Consider the following 10565-nt stretch of genomic DNA (forward strand, 5'->3'; position numbering starts at 1 on the left):
GCTGTGACACCCTGAGGAGCAGCCCTGGGGTGGCACTGGGGCTGGTTCATCCCGGGGACCATCCCCAATTTTGGGAAGACTTTTGGGGGTTCCTAGGAGTCCCATTCTCCAGCATTGGGGAGATGTTTAAGGATCCCATCCCTGATTTTACAGGGGTCTCTGAAGGTCCCATCCCAAATTTCTGGGAGATTTTGGGTGTCCCCTCTCCAGTTTTGGGGATACTTTGGGTGTCCCATCCCCGAATTTTGGGGATACTTTGGGTGCCCCATCCCAAATTTGGGGAGATTTTGGGCATTTCATCCCAAATTTTGGGGAGACTTCGGGTGTCCCCTCTCCAGTTTTGGGGATACTTTGGGTGTCCCATCCCCAGATTTGGGATACTTTTGGGGGTTCTGAGGAGTCCCATCCTCCAGTATTAGGGGAGATGTTTAAGGATCCCATCCCCAATTTTACAGGGGTCTCTGGGGGTCCCATCCCCAATTTTGGGGAGACTTTGGGTCCCCCATCCCCAATTCTGGGGAGATTTTGAGGAAGTTTTTGTGATTTCCAACCCCGATTCTAGTTGAGAATTTTGGAGGTCTCTGGGGTTGCCACCCAAATTTTGGGGACACTTTGGGGGTCCCATCCATATCTTTCATAGACTTCATTACCCCAATGTCCCTCCCATTCCCTAATGAGCCTCAGATGCCACTGACTGCTCCTTTCACCCCTCACCACGAGGCACAGGGTCGGGTGTAGCCATGATATTTTCTGAAAAATCCTTTCCTTACGATTTTTCCTCCTGAGAAGCTGAGATGCCTCAGGACCAAAATGTAACCAATGGTTATCTGCTGCTGTGGAATGCAACAGGTGCATCTGGGATTGGGCTCATGTGGTTGTTTCTAATTAATGGCCAATCACAGTCAGCTGGCTCAGACTCTCTGTCTGAGACACAAGCCTTTGTTATAATTCTTTTTTTTTTCTATTCTTAGCCAGTCTTCTGATGAAATCCTTTCTTCTATTCTTTTAGTATAATATAATATAATATAATATAATATAATATAATATAATATAATATAATATAATATAATATAATATAATATAATATAATATAATATAATATAATATAATATAATATAATATAATATAATATAATATAATATAATATAATATAATATAATAATGTTCAGAAACATGGAGTCAGATCCTCATCTCTTCCCTCACCATGGGACCCCTGTGCACACGGTCACAGTCAGGGACACGGCCCAGCCCCGTGGGGACCCAGGAACAGCCCGGGCCGGTGTCCCCAGGGCCTTTCCTGGGGATTTCCTGCCGGGAGGAGCCGCCCGGGGACATTCCTGGCACGGCCGAGCCTCCCTGGGCAGGGTTTGTTTCCCCGGAGCCCTGGAGACGATCCGAGCCATGGAGCGGGGAGCGCCCGGGGACCCCCGCGGGCTCTGGGGGAACCCCCCTGCAGGGACCCCCCTCCTTGGGGTGAGCCTGGAGCGCTCCTGCCTCGGGATTGACGGGATAAGGGTGGAGAGGGGAGAGGGGCTGGGCTCGGGGCTTTGGGTGGGCCCCGGGCTTTGCAAACGCCCTGCAGACCCCCAAAAGTGCCCGAGTCCTGTCCCCAGGGGTGGGGACTCTGCGGGTCTGGAGGGACCCAGGATGGGAGGGCGCTGTCCCGGGAAAACCAGGGGAGAGCAAATTCCCATCTCCAGGGCTCCCGTCCTGCTCCCCCGGGCCACCCGCTCGTCCCACCACAGAGCCCTGTCCCCTCTGTCCTGCCACTGCCCCTGTCCCCTCTGTCCTGCTACCCTCACAGTCCCGATCCCGCCTGTCCCCAGACGTGCCTCCTCTGTCCTGTCCCCACCCCAGTTCCCTCTGTCCTGCCACCACCCCTGTCCTGCCACCATTCCTGTCCCCCTGTCTTGCCACCCTCGTCCCCTCTGTCCTGCCCCCCACCCCGTCCCCTCCATCCCGCCACCAGCCCCGTCCCCTCTGTCCTGCCATCCTTGTCCCCTCTGTCCTGCCCCCACCTCGGTCCCCCCTGTCCTGCCACCCTGTCCCCAGCCCTGTCCCCCCCATTCTGCCACCATCCCAATCCCCTCTGTCCGGCCACCGCCCCTTGCCCCCTCTGTCCTGTCCCCATCCCGTCCCCTCTGTCCCCACCCCGTCTCTCGTCCCCGCCACCATCCCGGTCCCGGTCCCGCCTGTCCCCAGCCGTGTCCCCTCTGTCCCTGGTGTCCCGTTGCCAGGACTCCTCATTAACCCTTGAATTTCCAATCCCGGTTTTCACCCCTCCTCCCTCGCAGCCCCGCGCCCTGGGATCGCCCCCCGGAGCATTCCCGGAGCCCTCCCGGTGCCCGGTGCTGATCCTGCAGTCGCTGCCCGGGCCCGGGGCCGCCCCCGCGGGACCCCCGCCCGCCCGGCCAGGTTCGTGCAGGGCTGGGAGGGCAGAGCCGAACCCGGCCGGGTTCAGCCGAGCCGCACTCGGCCATGTCCACCCATCCTTGGGTCCTTGCGTGGGCGTTCAGCACCACGGGCTGCGAATTTTGGGGATTTTACCAACTCTGGGCTCCAAGATGCTCCCGGGGAACAGTTTTTGGTTTTTTGTTAGGGTTTTGTTTGTTTGTTTGTTTTGGTTTTGTTTTCTGTTTTTTGTTTTGGTTTTTTTTGTCTGTTTTTTTCTGGGTTTTTTTTTTCTGTTTTTTTTTGGGGGGGTGGGTTTTTTGTTTTTGTTGTGGGGTTTTTGGGGTTTTTGGTTGTCTTTTGGGGTTTTTTGGGTTTTTTTTTTTGTTTTTTTTTTTTCTTGTTTGGTTTTTGGGGTTTTTTTGGTGGGTTTTTTGTGGTTTTTTTTTCTGTTTGTTTTTTTGTTTTGTTGTGGCTTATTTTGTTTTTGTTGTGTTTTTTTTGTTGTTGTTGTTGTTGTTTTTTTGGGGTTTTTGTTTGTTTTTTTTAAATTGTTTTTGGGTTTTTTTGTTTTTTGGGGTTTTTTTGTTTGGTTGGTTTTTGTTTTTTGGGGTTTTTTGTTTTGGTTTGGTTTTTTCTTTTTTTTTTTTTCTGTTTGTTTGTTGTGGGGTTTTTTGTTTGTTTTTTTTTTTTTCTTTTGGGGGGGAGGGGTGTTCGAAATTCAGCTGTTTTTGTTCTCCAAACCCCCATTTCCTGCTGGCATCTATCCATCCCCAGGGGACACCGGGGTGTGACAGACAGACTGCTGGAACTGCGAGGTGGGGTTGAGAGGGGCTGGAACCCTCAGGCTCTGCCCCTGTCCAGAGGGGCTTCACCCACCTGGGTTCCCCCAGGCTGAAATCTGGGCTGGAGGGGGCTGGCAGCAGGGCCAGGGGCTGTGGTGACATCAGGGACAGCAGAGACAGGGGCTGGGGACAGCAGGGACAGCAGGGAGGGGGCCTGGGGTCAGTGGGGACATCAGGGACTGCAGGGACAGGGGGCTGTGGTGACCAGGGACAGCAGGGACAAAGAGCTGTCATCACTGGGGACACACCACAGGCAGAGTCACTTTGTGCTGTGGGGAGGGGGAAGGTGGAGCTGTCCTTAAAAATCTGAGGAAAATCCTTAAAAATCCAAGGAAAATCCTTAAAAATCCGAGGAAAATCCTTAAAAATTCGAGGAAAAAGGATGCTGCAAATCAGTGTGGAAGTAAACAGAGCCAGGCTGGCCCCAGTGGGATGGGTGCATCCACCCAGAGCTGCCAGCACCCCGTGTCCCACCCCAGTTCAGTCCCTGGGGTGCCCCCAGCTCAGCAGTCCCAGGAGGTGCTGGGGTGCTCCTGCCTGGAGGCACAGTCACCTCCTGTGTCCTGGCAGCCAGCCTGGCACCTCTGGAGCCTCTGGGGATCTGGCTCTGAGCCCTTATGGGGTGGTCCGAACCCTTTTTTACTCCAGGGAATCCCAGAATGGTTTGGACTGGAAGGGACCTTAAAGCCCACCCAGTTTCACCCCTGCCATGGCAGGGACACCTCCCACTGTCCCAGGCTGCTCCAAGCCCCAATGTCCAGCCTGGCCTTGGGCACTGCCAGGGATGCAGGGGCAGCCCCAGCTGCTCAGGGTGGATGAAGCCAGCAGGATTTCAGGGGATTCCAGCAGGTTTATAAGAATTTTCCATGGGAGTTTCACACCTGCAGAAAATGGGGGTGTTTTTCGGGGCTGCAGAGGCAGATTTGGGGTTTCCTCTGTGTGGATGAGCCTCAGCAGCCACACACCCTCAGTGTGGCCTCCAGCCAAGGGGACAGGGACACTGCCCTGGAGCAGGCAGGAGCTGAGGAGGCACTGAGCATCCCCACCCTGCTCCTCCCTGGATCCAGCAGTGGGGATTGGGGTCCTGGGCTCACCCCCAGCTCCTGCTCTGTAAGAGCATCAGGGGGTAGGACAGTCAGGATGGATGGAGATGAGAGATCTCTGCAGCCAGGTCAGGAACTTGGGGTTTATTGCAAAGGGCCTGGGTGCAGGGCCCTGCTGGGAGCTGCCAGGCACAGCTCAGAGCAGGGCTGAGAGAAGAGAGGAGGAGAGAGGATGAGAGGGTGAGAGAGTAAAAGGGGTAAGAGCATAGAAAAGTAAGAGCTAAGAGGCAAGAGCTAAGACAGTGAAGTTCCCATTACAATACAATAAATCTTCTGTGTTGAATATTCTAATTCTCACTAACCAATCTAGTCCAAGATACAAATCCTATAGCATTTCCATACAGCCTATAAGAATCATTACATTACCACACTGAGTTACATTTCAAACCCTAAAAACTCCTCTTTGGGCCCCTTCTGCCAAGCTGGCAGGGTCTGCTCTGACCCTTGGCCTGTCTGCAAGCAGAGGGTGTTGTTCCATCAAAAGGGGATCACCTTCAGCTGGCCACACCATTGTTTTCCAGTTGTTCAGTAACTGAGGGATCTCGAAGTTTGCTTTTATTCCAATCTCGTTGATGGTTTCCATATTCTTAAAATCTTTTGCCAGACAATCATATTTATCAGGCTTTCCTGTTTCACCTTCCCCAACGCTGCCCCTCATGCACAGAGCAGGGCTGAGCCTGGCATGCTCTGAACGCTGCCCCTGCCAGGGCAGCTGCCCCCCAAGGCCCTGGGCACTGCCAGGGCTGCAGAAACTCTGCCCAGAATGAGAGGAAAGTCTAGAGCCTCCAGCCCCATTAATCACTGACCACAGCCCCTGGCCCTGCTGTCCCTGCTCCTCCCTCTCGTGAGCCAGCAAGGAAGAAAAGGCTCAAATATGGCAATTTTCAAGCTTTAGTCAAGCAAAATAATTTTTAAACACCACATGAGGCTTCCAGAGCAGGGTGGGGGAAGGCTGGCTGTGCTCCCATGCTTGGGAACAGGGAGGAGCCTGGGGGCCGCCCCATCCCGGGCACTCATCCCAGGCTCTGCTCCCTCCGCTCCCTCTCTGATGCAGAATCTCCCATCCTCGGGCAGGTTTGATGGAGTTGATGCTGATTCAAGGCTCCCAAATGCACCAGCTGCTGATGCACGGCCTGGCCATGGCAGCTCTGATGCCCCGTGGTGCAGGGACAGCCCCAGCCCAGGTGAGGCTCAGGGGGGTGGAGGGACCAAAGAGGGACCTAAGAGGGGGAAAAGGGGATAAAGATGGGGAAAAAGGACCAAGGACCAAAGAGGGGGGAGAGGGACCAAAGAGGGACAAAAGGGACAAAAGAGGGGGCAGAGAGGGGGCAGAGGGACCAAAGAGGGGCCAAAGGAGGGGCAAAGGGGACAAAGAGGGACCAAGGAGGGGGCAAAGGGACAAGAGGGGGTAAAGGGGACAAAGATGGGGCAAAGGGGACCAAAGATGGGCAAAAAGGACCAAGGACCAAAGAGGGGGGAGAGGGACCAAAAAGAGGGCAGAGGGGACAAAGATGGGGCAAAGGCACCAAAGATGGGACAGAGGCACCAAAGAGGGGGCAGAGGGACCCCAGGGCTGTTCAGGGTCACCACATCCTGCTTTGGGACCCTCTGGGGGCAGCACCTGGGTGGTCCCAGCCCAGCTCAGAGCAGCCCTTTGGGGTTTTGGGGCTTTGCTTGGAGTCCAGCTCTGAGAGCTCAGAGAGCAGCCAGGCCCTCTGGAAGCACAGCCCAACCCGGCAGGAGCTCTGCAGGGGCTGCCAGTTAAAAATCCATCTCAAACCAAAACATTTCATCTCCTTGGGGGGAACAATGCAGCTTTTGGGGCAGGGCTGGGCTGTGGCAGCTGCTGAGCTCGCTGCCAGCTGGCACCTCCTGGCACCCAGCCCCTGCCCTCCCAGTGCCAACAGGGCAGGGCTGGCCAGGGCTGGACCCTGCTCAGATGGTCTCACACAGATCAAAGGGCTCTTCCCACGGGGTTTGGTCCCATCTGTGGGGCTGCCACCCCCTGTGTCCCCCGGGGCTGTGCTGGGACTGAGCCCACCCAGCGGGAGCAGCCGGGCGCGATCCCGTGTTATGTTTGCCCAATTATCCCATCATTAAAAAAACCAAATCATATTAGAGGTAGCAGCAATTTTAATTGAATAGTTTAGAAAATATATAAAATTGGATACACTTGAAGTATTGACAATATAATTTGATTAAAATAAGGGATGATTTGGTTCCAACAATAGCACATAAGCAAAAGATAACCATGGGGTACAGAGTGCAGGGCTCTGGTCCCCTGCCACCTCACGTACGAGCTTGCCAAGTGAAGATTCCCCCCTTTTATGCCCTGTGTCAATGCCATCTCCTCCCATTTTCGATTCATCACACTTCTACCTCCGCCCTCATCACCACCTTTACTGCACATGCTCCACCACTTGTTTTGGTGGTCGCACAAGTCTTGGGGGTTGTTTTTGATGAAGGCCTCTCCTCTTTCTCGATGTCCTTCAACTCACCCTTGGGTTACACATGCACACCAAGCCAGTACAATGTAAGCCAAGACTAATATAATATTATATTTAAGTATCAAAGCAATAAATCTCTTATTTTCCTGGGACCCAACCAGTTTTCCCTTCTTTCTGTTAATTTTTAGTAACTGTTATCTCTTGCTTTTTCCTGTCCTTGAACATCTGCAGGGAAGGGGGGGGGGGGGGGGGTTGGAACCCCTTCTCTCCCTTGCTTTCTTCTTCAACTGTTTTATTATTTCCAAATATTAATTACTATATCAATATTGATTACTGTTTCAATTTTGTCAGCACCAATCATTCCTATTTACCACACCGGCCAGTGGCTCTTTGGGAGCCCCGGCCCAGCCCTGCCTCTGTTCCCCCCCTCAGGTGTTGGCAGGGCCTTTGCAGGGTGAGGAGGAGGAGGAGGAGGAGGAGGCTGTGGTTTTCCACCATCACTACGTGCCCTGGACCCTTCCCTGCCCGGCCCCCGTGCGGTTCCTGCGCTCCTCACCCGAGGAAGGGCGGTGAGTGCCGGGGCTCGGTGCCACCCTGGTGTGGCAGCGCCTCCAGGGATGCCATCCGCCCCTCACCGCCCTGTCCCCGCTCCTCCCAGCAGAGCTGTGCCACCCCCGCCGCCCCCCAGTGCCACCAGCACCGTGGGACCCGGCGTGTCCCCTGCAGCGGGTAAGGACAGCCCGGGGACACTGTCCCCATGGTCCCCACAGGGCAGCCGTCCCTTGGGCTTCCATCACCCTGGGCTGAGCTTCCCTGCTCCCGTCTCCATCCCATCCTGTCCCATCTCATCCCAATAATGTCCCATCCCATTATCCCATCCTATTATCCCATCCCATCTCAATAATGTCCCATTCCATCCCATCCCAATAATGTCTTACCCCATCCCATCCAATGGATCCCATCCCAATAATGTCTTATCCCATCCCATCCCATCGATCCCATCCCAGTAATGTCCCATTCCAATAATATCCCATCCCATTATCCCACCTTATCCCATCCCAATAATGTCCCACCCATCCCATCCCATGGATCCCAACCCATCCCATCCCATGGATCCCATCCCATCCCACCCCACAGAGTTTTACACCATGGAGCAGCACTGGGGGCTCTGAGTTCTGCTTCCCTCCACCCTGAAGATCCTGGATGGATGCTCCACCATTCCCATGCTTTTGGGGTTTTGGGGTGGTTTCCCTGCTGAGCCCCCGGCAGGGCTGTCCCCGCCCTGTCCCAGCCCCGGTGTCACCCTGGTCCCCCCAGGCCGGGGTGGCACAGGCCGTGCTGTGCCCGGGGGTGGGACAGAGGACGGTCCCCGCCTCCATTCATCCCTCCAGCTCCCAGCGCAGCATCGCCTGTAATTAATGTGCTTTGTTAAGAGAGCACCCTGCTGTCGCTAATTAAGCATCTGTAATTACATTAATTGCATCTGTAATCTGTAATGGGCTGGTGGCTCCGTGCCTGGGCACAGGGGCTCCCTCGGGGCTGGGGGGGTCTGGCAGTGCCTGGGGGGCTGAGAGGAGCCCTGGGGGGGTCTGTGAGGTCTGGGGGCGTGAGGGGGTGCTGGGGGGGTCCCTCTCAGGTCTAGGGGGGGTCTGTCAGATCTGTGGGGGTGAAGGGGTGCTGAGGGGAGTTCTGGGGGGTCTATCAGAGCCTGGGGTGCTGAGGGGCTGCTGGGGGGTTCGTCAGGTCTGGGGGGGTTGTGAGTGCTGGGGGTCTGTCAGAGCCTGGGGGGTCTGTGAGGTCTAGGGGGGGTGAGGGGGTGCTGGGGGGGGGGTCTGTGAGGCCTGGGGGGGTTTTGTCAGGTCTGGGGGGTCTGTCAGGTCTGGGGGAGTGAGGGGATGCTGGGGGGTTCCTCTCAGGTCTGGGTGTGAGGAGGTGCTGGGGGTCTGTGAGGTCTGGGGGGGTTTTGTCAGGTCTGGGGGCTCCTGTCAGGTCTGGGGGGGGGTTTGTCAGGTCTGGGGGGGTCTGTGAGGTCTGGGGGAGTGAGGGCATGCTGGGGGGTTCCTGTCGGGTTTGGGGGGGTGAGGGGGTGCTGGAGCAGTGCTGGAGCTCCAGGCTGAGATCTCCTGGCTGAGCAGGGGCAGAGCTGGATCTTGTGGGGGGGGCGTGGTGGGGAGAGCAGCCTGAGAGGGAAATCCCAGAGTTTCCCAGCATTCAGTGACCCCTGGGCTCCCCGGGAGCAGGAGGAAGGGGGCAGAGGAGGTTTTTGGGTGCTGGGAGCTGTCCCCTGCCCGTGCCACCTCCCCAGCCCTGCTGTGCCCTGGGGGACTCCAGGCTTTTCCCTGGAGCAGAGCTCCTGGCAGGAGACCTCAGGGCCGGTGGTCTGGAGCTCTGAAGATGCAGAAAGGCACCTTAAACCCCTCCTTGGACAGCCCTGCCTGTCCTCTGCCCGGTGGAAGGCAGGATTTCCCTTCCCTGGGCTCTGCAATGGGCAGATCCTCCCCAGCCTGGCCCCTGGAGGAGCCCCCAAACGTGGAGGAGGGGGATCAGGGAGATTCCAGCAGGAAGGTCCAGCTCCTCCAGCTGGGAGCTGTGACCGTGTTCACAGGGATCTGAGGATGAGGGAAGAGATGAGGATCTGACTCCATGTTTCAGAAGGCTTGATTTATTATTTTATGATATAGATTATATTAAAACTATACTAAAAGAAGAAAGGATTTCATCAGAAGGCTGGCTAAGAATAGAAAAATAAGGAATGATAACAAAAGCTTGTGTCTCAGACAGAGAGTCCGAGGCAGCTGACTGTGATTGGCTGTTAAGTAGAAGCAACCACATGAGCCCAATCCCAGATGCACCTGTTGCATTCCACAGCAGCAGATAACCATTGGTTACATTTTGTTCTTGAGGCCTCTCAGCTTCTCAGGAAGAAAAATCCTAAGGAAAGGATTTTCCATAAAAGTTGTCTGCGACAGGGAGGGACTGAAGGAGGCATCCAAAAGCAAGGCTGGGACTGATGGGAGAGCAGCCTGGTGCCCAAAGGCTCCCCCATGGACACAGAATGGGGAGGAGGAGTGAGGAGTCACCTGGAATGGGCTGGGCAGGAAGGGTGGGCTCGGGATGTGACCCAATCTTTGCTTTAATATGAGAATAATGAGAGGAATGGGAGGGTGAAGCAATGGGCATTGCAACAGCCCTGGTGGACGTAACCCCGGGGTTACTGGTCAAACTGGGGCACCCTCCAGCCTGGCCAGAGCCTGGGGACATCTCTGTCACCTCCAGGGTGGGAGGGCTCTGTGGTGGTGTTTGAGGGTCCCCAGGACGAGGGAAGAGATGAGAATCTTGACTCCATGTTTCAGAAGGCTGATTGATTGTTTTATGATGTAATGTTATATTATAGTAAAACAAAATTATATACTAAAACTATACTAAAAAATAGAAAGGAGACATCAGAAAGCTAGAAAGGAATGAACAATAAAATTTTGTGGAGAAAGGAATGAATAATAAAATCTTGTGACTGACCAGAGCCCCGACACAGCTGGACCTGGGATTGGCCATTAATTAAAAACAATTCACAGGCTGGGTAAACAATTCTCCAAATCACATTCCAAAGCAGCAAAACATGGAGAAGCTGAAGCTTCTCAGGAGAAAAGATGCTGGCAAAGGGATTTTTCATAAAATATCACAGTGACAGGGCAGTGATGCAGAGATGCTGGGCTGAGGGTGGGTCCTGCCAGGGGAGGGCAGGGGGCTGGGGTGGCCCAGCAGAGGTGACAGTGCCCAGG

General features: G+C 55.0%; 1 long non-coding RNA gene across 1 annotated transcript; it reads left to right on the forward strand.

Annotated features, from left to right (window-relative positions):
- Positions 1–7285: 7285 nt before the first annotated feature.
- LOC143695758 (uncharacterized) lies at positions 7286–8275 on the forward strand. The gene is made up of 3 exons (XR_013185290.1): positions 7286–7355; positions 7448–7515; positions 7924–8275. It is a non-coding gene; the product is annotated as an uncharacterized LOC143695758 (long non-coding RNA).
- Positions 8276–10565: the final 2290 nt, after the last annotated feature.

This window comes from Agelaius phoeniceus, chromosome 26 (assembly GCF_051311805.1).
Source record: "Agelaius phoeniceus isolate bAgePho1 chromosome 26, bAgePho1.hap1, whole genome shotgun sequence".
NCBI classification, from domain to species: Eukaryota; Metazoa; Chordata; class Aves; order Passeriformes; family Icteridae; genus Agelaius; species Agelaius phoeniceus.